Source organism: Canis lupus, chromosome 14 (genome assembly GCF_003254725.2).
Source record: "Canis lupus dingo isolate Sandy chromosome 14, ASM325472v2, whole genome shotgun sequence".
NCBI lineage: Eukaryota > Metazoa > Chordata > Mammalia > Carnivora > Canidae > Canis > Canis lupus.
This window is the reverse complement of record NC_064256.1, coordinates 3,122,501-3,136,755: the sequence shown is the minus strand read 5'-3', so window position 1 is coordinate 3,136,755 and position 14,255 is coordinate 3,122,501. Positions and strand designations below refer to the sequence as shown.

Genomic DNA, 14,255 nt, shown 5'->3' with positions numbered 1-14,255 from the left:
CCAAGTTTTGCTGTAATCTCAATGTGGATGTTTAATTTCCAAATGAATGTGAATGTATTTTCAGTTTACCTCTTGTGTCTTATCAAACCAACATTTACCAATGTCATCTTAATTGTTTCCCTGAAAATAAAATTTGGGGCACCTTGGTGACTCAGTGGTTGCGCACCTGCCTTGGGCACAGAATGTGATCCCAGGGTCCTGGGATTGAGTTACGCATCAGGCTCCTCGTGGGGAGCCTGCTTCACCCTCTCCCTATGTCTCTGCCTCTCCCTCTCTCTCTATGTCTGTCATAAATAAATAAATAAAATCTTTAAAAAGAAAATTCTATTTAGTCCAGCAGAGAAAGATGTGAAAATTGATGAGTTACCCGCTTTTTAAAACTGAATGTCGTGATGGCTGAGCCTAAGAACAAAGGGATTATTAGGTGGTTCCTTATAAATTTCATGACTTGAAAGGGCCAGTGATCCAAATCGTGGAGCCCAGAGATTGTTACATGCTTAGTGTGCTCACACACGTGGAGTTGATTTGGAAGACAAATTCAGTATTGGGATGCCTGGGTGGCGCAACTGGTTAAGCATTGGACTCTTGATTTGGGCTCAGGTCACAATCTCAGGGTGGTGAGATAGAGCCCCAAGTCAGGCTCCATGCTGGATGTGGAGCCTGCTTAAGATTCTCCCTATCTCCCTCTGCCCCCTCCCCTCCCCTATGTGCACACACATGTGCATGCACACCCTCTTTCTCTCTCTCTCTCTCTCTCTCTCTCTCTCTCTCAAAAAAAAAAAAAAATCCAGTGTTAAGCTAAAGTCTTTTTATGTAATTGTTAAAAGCAGTTCCAAATTGAATGACCTCACTAAGAAGTCAGATTTGTTAAAGTCTATATCTTTAACCTGGGATCTCGTTGGGAAATAGCAGAGAAGCCCATAGTAGGCTTTCCTGGAAAATTGGACAGTTCATTGGTTCCGTGAAACATTGTCCAAAGGAAAGGTTGAATCTGCTTTGCTAGGGAGTCTTGGCATGTATTCCTCAAAATGAGAGCAATTTACAAATTGGTCAGTACTCAGTAAACACATTAAAAAAAAAGATATTTGAATTCATGTGGCTAAAATAAAGAGAAAGCTGGTCACTTGTTTCCAAGTAAAGATTTATATAGACATTCTTGCCATTCATCCTCAGTCTTTAGGAGCTATGCTGTAATTTAGACATTTGGCTTTTATCCCTACTTTGGCTAGTATCTGGAGGCTGGAGTGCAATGGGAAATGGTTTGCTTGTGACCAGATTCCTTCCTCTTCAAGGGCAATGGTTTATGAATGACCATTCCAGCAGATTTTTACAGCCAAATTTTAATAGGTAACAAAAAAAGTGGAGCTTTTCCGATTAAGGGAGCTGGGGGAAACTGAGAGACTGGAGATGGGGAGACTCGTGGCTCTACTGAGCCAGTTCTGAACATCCCGGCCTTAGAGGGTACAAGCTTCCATGAAAGGGGAGCCGAGGGATTCTTAGGGACTCTTCCTCGCACTCCATCCGGCTCCAGATGCCCTCAGGAATATCTCGTAAGTAGAAGGTTGTGTTTCTTCATCTGGACTCTGTTGGGAAAACAGAAACCATTTTAGGTATTTCAAGCAAGAGGGGATTTAATACAAGGAAATAGGTGTTTGTAAAGTGGCTTGAAAAGCTTAGGAAACAGTTGGAAGGTAGTAAAGAGCAAGGAGAGTTGCTGCCGGCTTGTCGGAAATGGGAACATAGAAGACACCAGAACTTTCTTCCACAGCCGTAAGAAGCAGCTGTCCCGGGAGCTCCCCTGGAAGCAGCTGCAGTTCTCTTACTTGCCATCTGTCTGAGCATCATTCTGCCACTGCATGAGGAGGATCACGCTGTCCCCCTCTCTGCCTTCCACATCTTTTGGGAATGCCTCTTGCTGGCAGGTTCTAAACCCAAAACCCTGTTGGCAAGGAGTTGGAAAATACAGTTCCTGAGCTTCCAGGAAAGGGCTGGGGCTGAGGCCGAGTTGACAATGGACCAGAGCACACGTGTTTCCTCATCTCATTTTCTACAATAAATGTGATCCAGGGTAATATCGAGGGGAACATATTCCCCAGGAAAAATGAAACGACAGTTCTCCCCATGGTAGTAAATATAAAATACATCTTTCCAAAAGGAGCCTGGTTCATCTGCTTTAAGCCTCGATAGGAGAGCTGAACTGTCAGGGTCTTTATGTTCTTATTGAAATAATTTATAACAGCTTCTGGCTCTTTTGGTGAAAATAACAGTTTTGACCATTCCAGGTCATATGTTAAGGCTCTAGGCTCCCCGATCACTGCTGCCCCCTTTGCTGTATGGATCACTGGCCGTGTGGCTGTACAAATAGATCCCCGATCACTGCCCCTGTGGCTCTACAGATCCCCAATCATTGCTGCCCCCGTGGCTGTACGACTCCTCGATCACTATCCGCCTGGCTGTATGGCTCCCTGATCGCTGCCCACCTGGCTGTACGGCTCCCCAGTCGCTGCCTGCTACCACATGGATACACGCCCATCTGCGTGTCTTCTCCCCGCCTCCTTATCATGGCTTTGTCCCGGGTCGAGGAATCATCTGTGACCCTGATGGAAATGCTGATGCAGAATACAGATTTGACCTTCCAAGCCCTGTGTGAGTAAGGCGGAGACCTGATCTTTCAAAAACACAATATCCAAGCTTTGTTGGCCATCCTCTGAACTCCTAAGATAATACCTGAGTTCACTTTGCTCCAGAGCCACGCCCTACAGATCCTTTCCTTGAAAAGGAAGATCCCCGTCATCCTTCCCTCAAAATAATGTGAGGAACACTACTGTATCTCCTCTCGAGCTGCTTCTGAGTGCCATTCCTTGCTTTCCCACCAAACTCCACTTCCTTGTGCCTGCCAGAAATGCCACCTCTTTTATTGAATTGACAAAGCTGAAGACTGTCATTCTCCTAGCTTTGTAGATGAGAAGGTAAAATTTATTTTTTTTAATATTTTATTTATTTATTCATAAGAGACACAGACAGGCAGAGAGAGAAGCAGGCTCCATGCAGGGAGCAGGACATGGGACTCGATCCTGGGGCTTCAGGATCATGCCCTGGGCTGAAGGCGGTGCTAAACCACTGAGCCACCCGGGCTGTCCCGAGAAGGTGAAATTTAAGCCTGTCACTTAGAGTCCCTCCTTTTCCCATTTCCGTCCCCTGCTTTGAACATTGCCAGAATTCTGTAATGTTCTCTTCCTTCTGTGATCCCTTATTTTAAGGGCAGAACATCAGGAGTTTACACATGTAAATGTCTTACTACATTGGTTTCTTTCCATCTGTTAGATGCCTGAACAACTAAGCCCACAGCTCTCTGGTGTTGCAAGATGTTTTAATGAGTATGAAGATGAGTGTAGGAGTTCTCGTCTTCTGGGGTTCCCAGCAAGGGTCCAGCAATAGTAACTGAGATTTACTGAGCACTTACTATGTGCCTTGTGTTATTCTAGACACTTTTTGTTGTTCCCTATACAGAGCCTACAATGACCCTCTGAGGCTAAAGCTCTTATCACTCCAGTTCAAGGTCCTTGCAGTTTTGCCCAAGGTTATTCAGTTATTACGTGGTCAAATCAGAATTTAACCACCATTTTCTGAGCCTGCACTTGTTCAATCCAAGAGAAATGTTGTTCTATAACAGTAGAAAAATGGGATTCATAGTTACTGTGAGAACACCCATGTCCTTTCACTTAGAGCAAGAAAGTTACTTAGATTTCAAGTGAGGTAATATGTATCCTCCAATTATACGATCACTTGGTAGGTAAATGACTGCTTCTCTACCTAGCTTACCCTTAAATGACATAAAAACAGATTATGAAACTTTTGATATTTAGAACAGTTGATTCTGGATGCATGGTTAATTATTCTAGGGATTTATGGCAAAGCTAGAATGAGTATGAGAACAGCATTCATGTGTTACTAACGTATAAAGACAGAAGTACGGCTGTATATTATTAACCTTCACAAGGCATTAGTCCATATGTGTGTGGCACTAGCTCATCCATTTAGCCTGAAGAGGCAGTATCTGACCTGAGCGAAAGAAAAGGGAGGTACTGAGTTAACTGTTCTCTTTACTGCATGCTGGAGAAGTGGCCACACTTGTCCTCGCCAAGTACAAATTTCTCCTGGCAAGATTTACACCTGCAAATCCCGCGCTGTGTGTAAGCAGGTTGATTCTCTCTGTATTTCTTATTTCTAACCTGCTTCAGAGGGAGCCGTCACCAGCTACACAGCCGGTCTTGGTGATGGTCTGTGTGCTTGGTGGCAGGGTCAGAGAAGAAGTCCACCATCTATGTCTTGTCATCAGAGCGGTAGGAGCAGAGTGGCCAGTGCTTCTAGGATTCTACCTGTTTTGTTCTGCAAAACACGTTCACTGTCTAAAGCTAGTCTCATTGTTCCAAAACTTACTTAAAGCTGTAGATTGAGGAGAGGGATCCTGGGGTTTTGCTATTTATTCATTCAGTACATTATTATTGAATACATAATAGTAGTAGTAGTTGTTGGAATGCCTTGTGGTAAGAACTTGTGTGTTAAACAAGTTCTAAGCCTTTGTGTTATTTCTCACTGAATCATCAGACTCCTGTGAGGTAGGTATGATGATCCTCCCTTTCTAAGTGATATAGAGATAAAAGTGAGAGTTGTGCCTACTCTAGGTCAGGTCAAGTCCAAATTTATGAATGATGCAGCTGCCCGGAGAGGAAAGTCATGAAACAAAAGTCACACGCAAGAGAGACTCCATAGAAGTCTTGCAGGTTAACTCCTTCAGCTCTGCCTCCATGTGGGCCACTTGTTTGTTTGTGGGGCACTTGTATGTCCTGTTGGGAAGGGTGCTTTATTTCTGTTTGGTTCAGATTCACCATTTGTAAATAGACCTAATGTTTCTAATTTACACAGTGAACGAGCCATCCCAAAGGCTCTTTGGAAGATTTACAAATGCTGAAGCTGGAGGGATCCTGTTGACACATGAATAAATGTCATCTCTTTGCCACATAATATTTTCGCCTCTTAAATTCTCTTGAAACTTAAATCTGTGTCGCTTATTCACGTAAAATATCTGGCTAAGTATTTGTTAACACCTTAAGATGCTTTTTGATGCAGGGTTTTACAGAAACACAAAAGGCTTACAAAGTCTACGGAAATCTAATAGAGTCCCACAATAGTGCCTTTCAGCACAAGGACAGGAGCTGTTCATTAGCTTTTCCTCCATTTCTCTTTCATATCTGGCAGGAGCTGAATTGGCCACACCATACGCCTTTTTAGTAGATGATTAGGTTTTTACCAGGCCTCGGGGAGGATTATTTGGAATAAAGGAAAAATCAATCTTAATACTTCCCCCCAGGACCAAAGGGGACTAAGGTCTGGACTGTCACTCAAAAGGTGTAAAAACCAGGGTGTCTGTGCTGGTTTGCATTGTCTGGAAGTCAAATCTACAGCTAACAGCCTTGGAGGACCTGGGGCTTGCTCAGGCTTGTTACCATCAAGCACTATTTCGTGAGTAACTGGATGTGATCTTCCCTCGACAAAACTGCAGTGTGTAGTTTATCCTGTTGGCTTAGAATTGGCCTCTTATCCTGTGGTAGCCTAAGGGAACAACTGTCCTTTTTTTTTTTTTTTATCTTGGTTCTTATTTTTGTTTTGCCCTTGACAATGAGCCTTACACGGATCTCCCTTGTTTTCCCTGTATGGGTCAATATTTGGAATAATTCTTCCGTTTCACTCATTGCCTTTCTGGGCGTTCAGTTTCTTACCCTGCAACAGAATAATGTTCCAAGCTAATAAGCTATTTGGAAGACATTAGGTTAAAGGCACTGTGGTGATAAAATGAAAAGAAAAAGACACAAAATTCTGTGATTTGTCCCAAACCTGCAGATTAAATGCAACAGGCATTACCTCTGAATGTAAGGAAGAGCTAGGCTGGGAGAGATGCCTGGAAGAGTAAGTTATGGCTTTTGTTCTCACGGATCTCACAAGCTACCAGGGATTCTCTGCAGCATGAGGTGAGCTGTGCTAAGACTGGAAAAGGAAGAAGGAGGCCTCGTGTTACTGGAGTTCAAAGGATGGCCCTAGCTTTGTGGCAGGCACTGTGAGAGAGGCTATGCTCCCCATTTGGTCCTCACAACAACTCTCTGAGAAGACATCTGAGGAACAGGAGGCTGACAGTTGTTAAGAACTGTGCTCTAAAGGTAATAAAAAGTGAGAGGATAAATTCTATTCCTCTGGGAAGCAGCAGGAAAGAGCCTGCGTTCACAGCAATGAAAATCACTCTTAAGCAGCATCCTTAAAACTGAGTTCTTTATAAAAGTTTAATCTTTGGTCTTTATTTATTTATTGCCATATAATAAATAACACATTCTTAATGTTATTGAACATCTGTGTCATTGGGCTGGACAGTGAGTGGGACAAGCATACTTTTCTTCCCAAAGCATTACCACCTGCAGCTAGGGTGATAATGTGTCTTATAAGACACATTAGACATTTAGGACATTTGGGGGGGGGGAGAGAGACAGGTGAGAAGGAGATGTTCCAAAGAACGCAAAGTTATGTTGCCCATAAGTCCATGACTGACAAGGGAAAAGGTATAACACGTGCTCATTTAAGAAACAAATGGCAGGGGATCCCTGGGTGGCGCAGTGGTTTGGCGCCTGCCTTTGGCCCAGGGCGCGATCCTGGAGACCCGGGATCGAATCCCACATTGGGCTTCCGGTGCATGGAGCCTGCTTCTCCCTCTGCCTATGTCTCTGCCTCTCTCTCTTTCTCTCTCTGTGACTATCATAAATAAATAAAAATTAAAAAAAAAAAAAGATTTAAAAAAAAAAAAAAGAAACAAATGGCAGCACAGAAAAGAAAGTAGGTCTTTGCCTCCTATACCCACTGGGAACATTTTTTTTTTTTGACATAAATATATTATCAATTAGTAATTAGGCCCTAAAAAAGCAAACATAAATAAGACACGTTCACTTTGTACTCCAGTTATTCCATTTTTAATTTCTTTTGTCCTTCCTGGTAATGTATTTCTTCCATTTTTAACCACCCCATTAAAAAAAAAAAAAATCTCTTCCATTTGTCCTTCTTCCTGTAAAAGTAGACAAAAGAGAGCTAGCTTCCTTCCAGAAGCAGCGGTGAGAAGGCTTGGCATTCTTGCCACACGGCTAACAGCTATAAAAGGATGCACTGGTTGGGTGTTAGACCTCATAGAGTAGGCTCTGTTTCCAGAGCTGGCTATACCTATGCCTGTACAAGGTCTCATCTGAATAATGTCCCCCATATGCCCGCATTCTTTGCCATTGTAATTCTGTAGGTCAAAGAACAATCTGAGTCAGCATTCTGGTTTTCAAAATCAATTGATTTTACTAGTTCAAACCAAAAATTTCTAGGGAAATCTGGACTGAAAAGAACTAGGTAACATTTAAGGACAGAAGAACCACTGCTTCTGAAATAGAAAGCAAAATGAACAGAACCTACCAAGCATGTTTCATGTATGAGGCCAGTCCTTATATAGAAATGTAGCAACAGAACTTCACTAGATTCAGGATTGTTTGGCAGATGGGAAGGAGTGACAAAATAAATGACTTGCTAACAGTGCCGAAAGGTAGGACTGCTGGCAGAGAATAGTGAGGGGTTAAAAAATATGTCTCCGGTAAAAGAAAGAATGATCAAAAAGAGTCACCATAAAACATTAGTTTGGAGTAATTGACTTAGATCAGAAGGAAAGGACATCTCTGTCTTAAGAAAATTCAAATTCGGGGAACCTGGGTGGCTCAGTCAGTTAAGCATCTGCCTTTGGCTCAGGTAATGATCCCAGGGCCCTGGGATCAAGACCCACGTTGGGCTCCCCATTCAGCAGGGGAGTCTGCCTCTCCCTCTCCTTCTGCCTGCCAGTCTGCCTACTTGTGCATGCACGTGCGAGCATGCTCTCTCTCTCTCCCTCTGTCAATCAAATAAAATTCTTCTTAAAAAAATCAAATTTGATGCTAGAAAGACAGTAGAGCCTTGAGCATATGAAGATAACCTCTGCTTCCAGAAACCAGTCAGTTTCATAAACAGATAAGTGATTTTTTTAATGGACACTTATAAAGTGACTTCTGTGTACAAAGTACTGGGGCCGGGGTGGTTAGCTTGTATAGGTTTGCAAAAAATTCAAGGGCATTAATAAAAGGTAGGGATGGCGGAACAGAGACATTGAGAAGACCAAGGACAGAGCTAGCTGGCGTCAAAGTTCCAACTTGGAACCGCAGCATTAGAGTGTTTGACACCCTTAAATCCTCAGTGTTGGGCTTGATAGTAGCACATCCCTCGGGCATGTAAGGAGAGGGAAGAGTTAGGTGGAGACCCCCCCTTTGACTCTCCAAGCCCCTTGAGTTATTAATGTCATAGGCCTAGTCAGCATTCCTATTTTTATTTTTTAAAAATGTCAGCCAGGTAACAACGTCAAAGAATCTCAGAATTATTTACAGAACCTACTAACACACTGCTCTGGGAGTTAGAAGGATGCTATTACCACAATTTTCTATATAGGAAAACTGAAGATTGGAAATTAGATAAATTTATTCCAGGTTCAAGCAGACATCATCATGTGGTGTCTGTCATTTCTCTGTACAGATAGCAAGAAGAGTCAGAAATAATGGTTGTACCAAAATTTTTTCTAAAATTTTCAAGTGAGAAAAATCTCATGGGATCTTTCTTCATTGTCTTCTTTCCATCTTCGAAGAAATTTGAATTCACAGAGTTAACCTTTCTTTTTCTTCCATGATAACCAGCTTCCTCTTCTCAATGCATCATGTTGATGACAGCTGATACCAGTCAGTCTAAGCTGATATTGTAACAATTTTAGATAATATTGCAGATGCACAAGGACATCCTCAGATGAATCAATTAAAAAAGTCACAGTAAGTTACCATTGAAAGTGTGGCAGCTGCACCCTTGAAAACAGATGCTCTTCTGGGTCTGAATGAGTCCAATTTTGACTAATTTTAAGACTTAAACACATTTCAGTCTGGTTAATATTAGGATGTGGAACCACTTGAGACACCCTAATGTCCTAGGCTGATTGCTTCTCCATGACAGTATGTTGGCTTTCCTTGAAAGTTACTGGTTATTTGATATGCCAGGGATTTTGTGTCAGTAAAAAGAGAGGACCCTCAAGGCTTGGCTGCCACAAGGTGGACTCATGAAATTAAAGTGACTTCTTAAGGCAACACAATTTATAAGGAAAGTGCTTGGGCTGTAGGGATTGACCAGAATTCCTTTTAGACTGTACTTCTGCAGGATACCTGAATAGCCCAAGAAACCAGCTACCGTGAACTACTTCCATATCTCCACTCTGTCCCCAGAATATGCTCAAGAAACTGAGGAAAGAGTTAACAATTGTTAGATGACAAGTTGTGCCTTCTCTTCCCTGATTTTCACCAATCTGTTACTATGTGAATGATTTGTCCTGTCATGTTGGTCAATTAAATCATTTGTTCTGTTCATTAAAAAAAAAAAATTGATTGAGCTCCTGTAATGCCTCCAACAGATATAGATAGATATATAGATAATCTGTGCCCTGTAGGAAGACATACTGATAAACAGATAATGTCAATGGAATATGGTAACTACTGAGAATTATGTGGAAAAGCAAAACAAAACAGAAAACCCCAGAGGAGTCAATGACCCTGGCTGGAGAATCAGACAATGGTTTCTGAATCAGAAAGTATAAACAGTTTAGAAAGAGTATTAAGAACCATCCAAGGTATAGAATTCTGAAAGAGCAGGATATGTTTAGGGAACCTGCTTTAAAAAGGTGTCAGATTAAAGGGCCAGGAAGGCAAGGGGCCGAGGTCAGAAAGGAAAGAGAAAATGGTGAAAAACAGAGAAAAACCGAAGTGTTAGAAACCAAAAATCATGGTTTTGCGAAGGAGCAATCAGGCCTTGGTAAGGACCTTGGACTTCAGCATATAAGCAGCAGGAAACACTGATGTTATTATTACAAAAAATTAACAAAGTCTCATCTGTGTTCTAGAAAAATTACTCTCCTTCTCTAACTCATTTAATGAGCTAAGTATGGAGGATTGAATTAAGGTAGGGGCAAGACAGGAGGCTTATTCTTGCAGTAGTTCATGGAAGAGAGTAGGGCCAAACCAAGAAAGTCGCAGTGGATACAGAAAAGATAAAACATATTAGGAGGCATTTAGGAAATGAAATTGGCAGAAATTAGTCTTTGCTGGGGAGAGTGAGGGAGAGGAGAGGCTCAGAAATTACTCTCAAGTCTGCAGCTGAGATTCCTAGATTGCTACACCACTGACGCACAGGGAATTCGGGATAAAGAACAGATGCTGAAGATAGATAATGGGTTTAGTTGTGAACACACTGCATTTGAGATGCCTGTGGGGTGTACAGGTAAGGCTAGCTTGCACACAGTTGATCAAATGAAGTTTAGGAGTCCTAAGTCCCCGGATAATAGCAAAACCCATGAAAATGGATGAGCTCACTTAGAGAGAACATATAGAATGACAAATAAGGGAAACCGGTAGAGGAAATAATCCTGGAAACACCGGCACTTTGGGGTGGGCTAAAGGAAGAGGATCCAGGGAAGGAAATGATGAAGACAATGGCAGAGAGGTAGAAGGACACCCAGAGGAGTAAGTTGCCATCTAAGCCGAAAGAAAACAGAATTTTAAGAGGGAAATGGCCAGTCACGTTGAACATAGCACAGAGCCTTTCTGAGATTAGTACTACTGTAATGCACCCAATGGATTTGGCGGTTAGTATATCATGGGTGATGATCAGAATAATGATGTAATCAGGACGTGAAGGCAGAAGGATTATGGCGTGTGGGAGAGTAAATAGAAGGCAAGACCACAGAGAAAGCAAGTGTTGACAAGTCCTTTGAAGCCTTAATGAGAATCTGAGGTCCTTAAGAGAGGAGGGACAAGAGAGTAGGAAGTACAGCTGAAAAGGAAAAGGAGCTAGAGAAGCACTAGCGAAGGATAGCCAAGGGGCACTGAAGGCATTTTCAAGATTCAAATCCAGAAAATTTCAGTGGCAACAATGCATACTTTCGTTTCCCTGTCAAAAGATGAGTTGCCAAATTAGCCAGAGTTAGATCAAGTTGCTGCCGAAGAATCTACTTAAAAGGTCACTGGGCAGATGGTGAAACGTGGGGTTCTCTAGCTACAAGCAAGGCTGGAAATACAAACATTTAGCTTTCTGGAGTCTGTGCCAGAGCGAGCAAGGAAGAATTGGAAGTAAGTGTGGGTTCACCTAACAAGCAGTGTCTGCCCTGGAGAGCAAGCTTCAGCATCCTCACTGACCAGTCAGTACAGAAAGCCACCGTTACAGTGACACAACTAGAGTCTCAAAAACACCTGCTTTTATGCAGTGGTTTTTTTTTTGTTGTTGTTTGTTTTGTTTTTATGATAGTCACACACACACAGAGAGAGAGAGAGAGAGAGAGGCAGAGACACAGGCAGAGGGAGAAGCAGGCTCCATGCACCGGGAGCCCGACGTGGGATTCGATCCCGGGTCTCCAGGATCGCGCCCTGGGCCAAAGGCAGGCGCCAAACCACTGCAGCCACCCAGGGATCCCTATGCAGTGGTTCTAAGAGCAACAGGATATTATGAATGATCTGATGTGACCCATCCCCTAGTATTAGCAAAATAACTCGAAGTGTGTCTCTTAATAAAATGATCAAGTGCTAATTATTTTTAAAGTCCATTGGAAGTGGGCTTTGCGGATATGAAGCGCAATCCCTGAAGTATACAACCGCGGAGCCTCTAACAGGGTGTGTGTGCATGTGTGTGTCCAGTAACCTCCTACCTCCACTGCATCCCAAGCCAATTCTGTCAGCAGTTCTTTTTTGGTAGATTTTCATTTGACATTTAGGAGAGAGTTCACTGTTTTGTGTTGTATTTGTTTGCCATGCTTACCATGTTTTTGCTCAGTATACTCCTTCTTGTTAAGAAAACTTTGTAAATCTCAATAAGCCCTTAGGAATTAACAGGCCGGCTTCTCCGTAGAACTCTGGGCATGATTTTTCATAGTGCTTTACTAAAATGTTTTTGTGGTAGATTGCAGTCGAGCAAAATATACAATGTGTTGCTTTTCTAAGCTACTTTTGCCTCACTCATTCCAAGTTTTACCTTGACTGTTTGTCTTCCATTAATTAACTGCTTGGATTTTTTTTTTTTAACTTTCATGGTGGAATTTGTCCAGAATGTCTTTGATAGAGTTTAGGAGATTAGTATAACTTTTGACCTGAAGCCATGAGCCTGATCTCTTCGGGCTCTGATTTCTGCCCCTTATCATTGGCACATAAAGAGCTCTCAAACCCCAGTTAGGGTCATTCAACAGCAGAGTCCAGGGACTCAAAAGCCCTAACATGCTTTCAAGTATTAGAATGGTTGTACTTAAGAGTTGCCTTCGGGCAGCCCCCGTGGCTCTGGTTTAGCTCCGCCTTCAGCCCAGGGCGTGATCCTGGAGTCCCAGGATCGGGTCCCACGTCGGGCTCCCTGCGTGGAGCCTGCTTGCTTCTCCCTCTGCCTGTGTCTCTGCCTCTCCCTCTCTCTCTCTCCTCTCTGTGTATTCTCATGAATAAATAAATAAAATCTTTAAAAAAAAAAAAAAGTTGCTTTCATCCAGCCTGCCAAATGAAAACATTATGAAGGCAGTGATCTTGCCTTGCAGTCGTCCAACTTGGGCAATGTTACCCTTAGAGAGAGGGCAGGTTACTGAGCATCCTGAATAATGCCAAAGCTGGTGGTAATCTTAAATCTACGTCATTACATTTTATTCTTTCTTACGGATCAGTTCCCTTGGCCCGAATTTGTTTGGTTTTCATTTAATCTTTGCCATAATATCTTAATTTATTAAAGTCTGGTTTTCCAGAGGAGAAACTTGGCCTTATGAGGCTGGACTGTCTTTCTGGGCTGTTCTCTGGGCTTAGCAAAGTCCAGAAACAGATGCAGCTCTGAAAGGCCTGTGGCTATAGAACCTGCCACAGCCACACGTGACTCTCTGCCCTGTATGGTGACCTCCTCCCGAGTTAGTGATGCTTTTCCAGATCTCATATCCCCTAAGTGCCCTCCCTCCAAAAGATACTGCATCCTCTGACAGAAGAATTCTCAGGTGGAAAAGCAAAAAATACTGATAATGGAATTTCAAGATGGAATTATCTTTTAAGTACCTTGTCACTATAATTAAGCTTAAAACTCATAACCTGGACAAATCACACACCAAAGAATAATAATAATTGCTTGTTATTTGTATTAATATTAAATGAGGTTGATATGCTATTTTTCTGTGTGTTTTAGCCACATTAACCCATTTAATGCTCCTCAAAACCACATGTTGTAGGTAATAGTACTCTGTTTTACAGTGAGAAACTAAGACATAATTTAAGTATTTCACTCTTGGTCATGTAAGTAGGTAGTGAAGACAGGATTCAAAGCCAGTTTTGGAAACTGTAGAGTAGCAAAAGAACTTTTGAATGAAATTGCCAAACTAATTGTTGGTGATCTTTGAGAAATTATGGGGAACTGGATATGCAACAGAGGCCTAGACATAAATATAGTTCACACTTTTGCTGTTCAGTATCTTCCTGAAGAAGTCTAAGTGCCTTAAATATTTTATCAATTACTTGATGGAGATACAGAAAGTAGTTTTATCAAATTTTCCAAAAAGACCTTTTGGGGCTTTTAGCTGACTATAATCTCTCTATGAGTTAAAGTAGAATATGGCACACTTCCTACTCCACCCCACCCCAAGATTTCAGGCTTCTGTGCAAGCAGCATAGCATCTAGAACAAGGGAGCTGATAATTCTGTCCAGACAGGACACACCTACTCTGTATTATTTATTATGTTTGGTCCTGAGAGCTACATTTCAAGGGAGATCTAGAACAATTGGAATATTTTTGTTGGCAAATTATGAGAATTGTAAAATAATTCACTCTGACTATATGAAGAATAGCTGAAAAACCGGGGATAACTAGCTTGGGAAAAGCAAGACTTCAAGGAAGCCAAAAGACATGGTATCTTTAATACCTGAAGTGCTAACACATGTGAGAATGAATGTGAAGTTGCTAGAATCAGAGCCAATGATTAGAAATTAATGGCAACAGATACGGCTAAATGTAGATGGCCACGTCTTTCAGAGATGGAGTAGGCTGCCTTAAAAATTATCAAGTTCTCTTTCACAAACATTTGTGTGAATATGCAACCAGAAGCATTGCAGCCACTTGAAGT

The 14,255-nt window shown here is 42.1% G+C and overlaps 1 protein-coding gene and 1 long non-coding RNA gene across 4 annotated transcripts in view; one reads left to right on the top strand and one right to left on the bottom strand.

Moving 5' to 3' along the window:
- The window catches only part of EXOC4 (exocyst complex component 4), a 746,744-nt gene that overhangs the window by 664,256 nt on the left and 68,233 nt on the right, over nucleotides 1-14,255 (top strand). The gene's annotated exons all lie outside the window — the stretch shown is intronic.
- Nucleotides 1,258-14,255, bottom strand: part of LOC125752447 (uncharacterized) — a 25,803-nt gene continuing 12,805 nt past the window's right edge. Inside the window, exon 3 of the long non-coding RNA XR_007401959.1 lies at nucleotides 1,258-1,583. This is a non-coding gene — a long non-coding RNA (uncharacterized LOC125752447). The remainder of the gene's footprint in view (nucleotides 1,584-14,255) is intronic.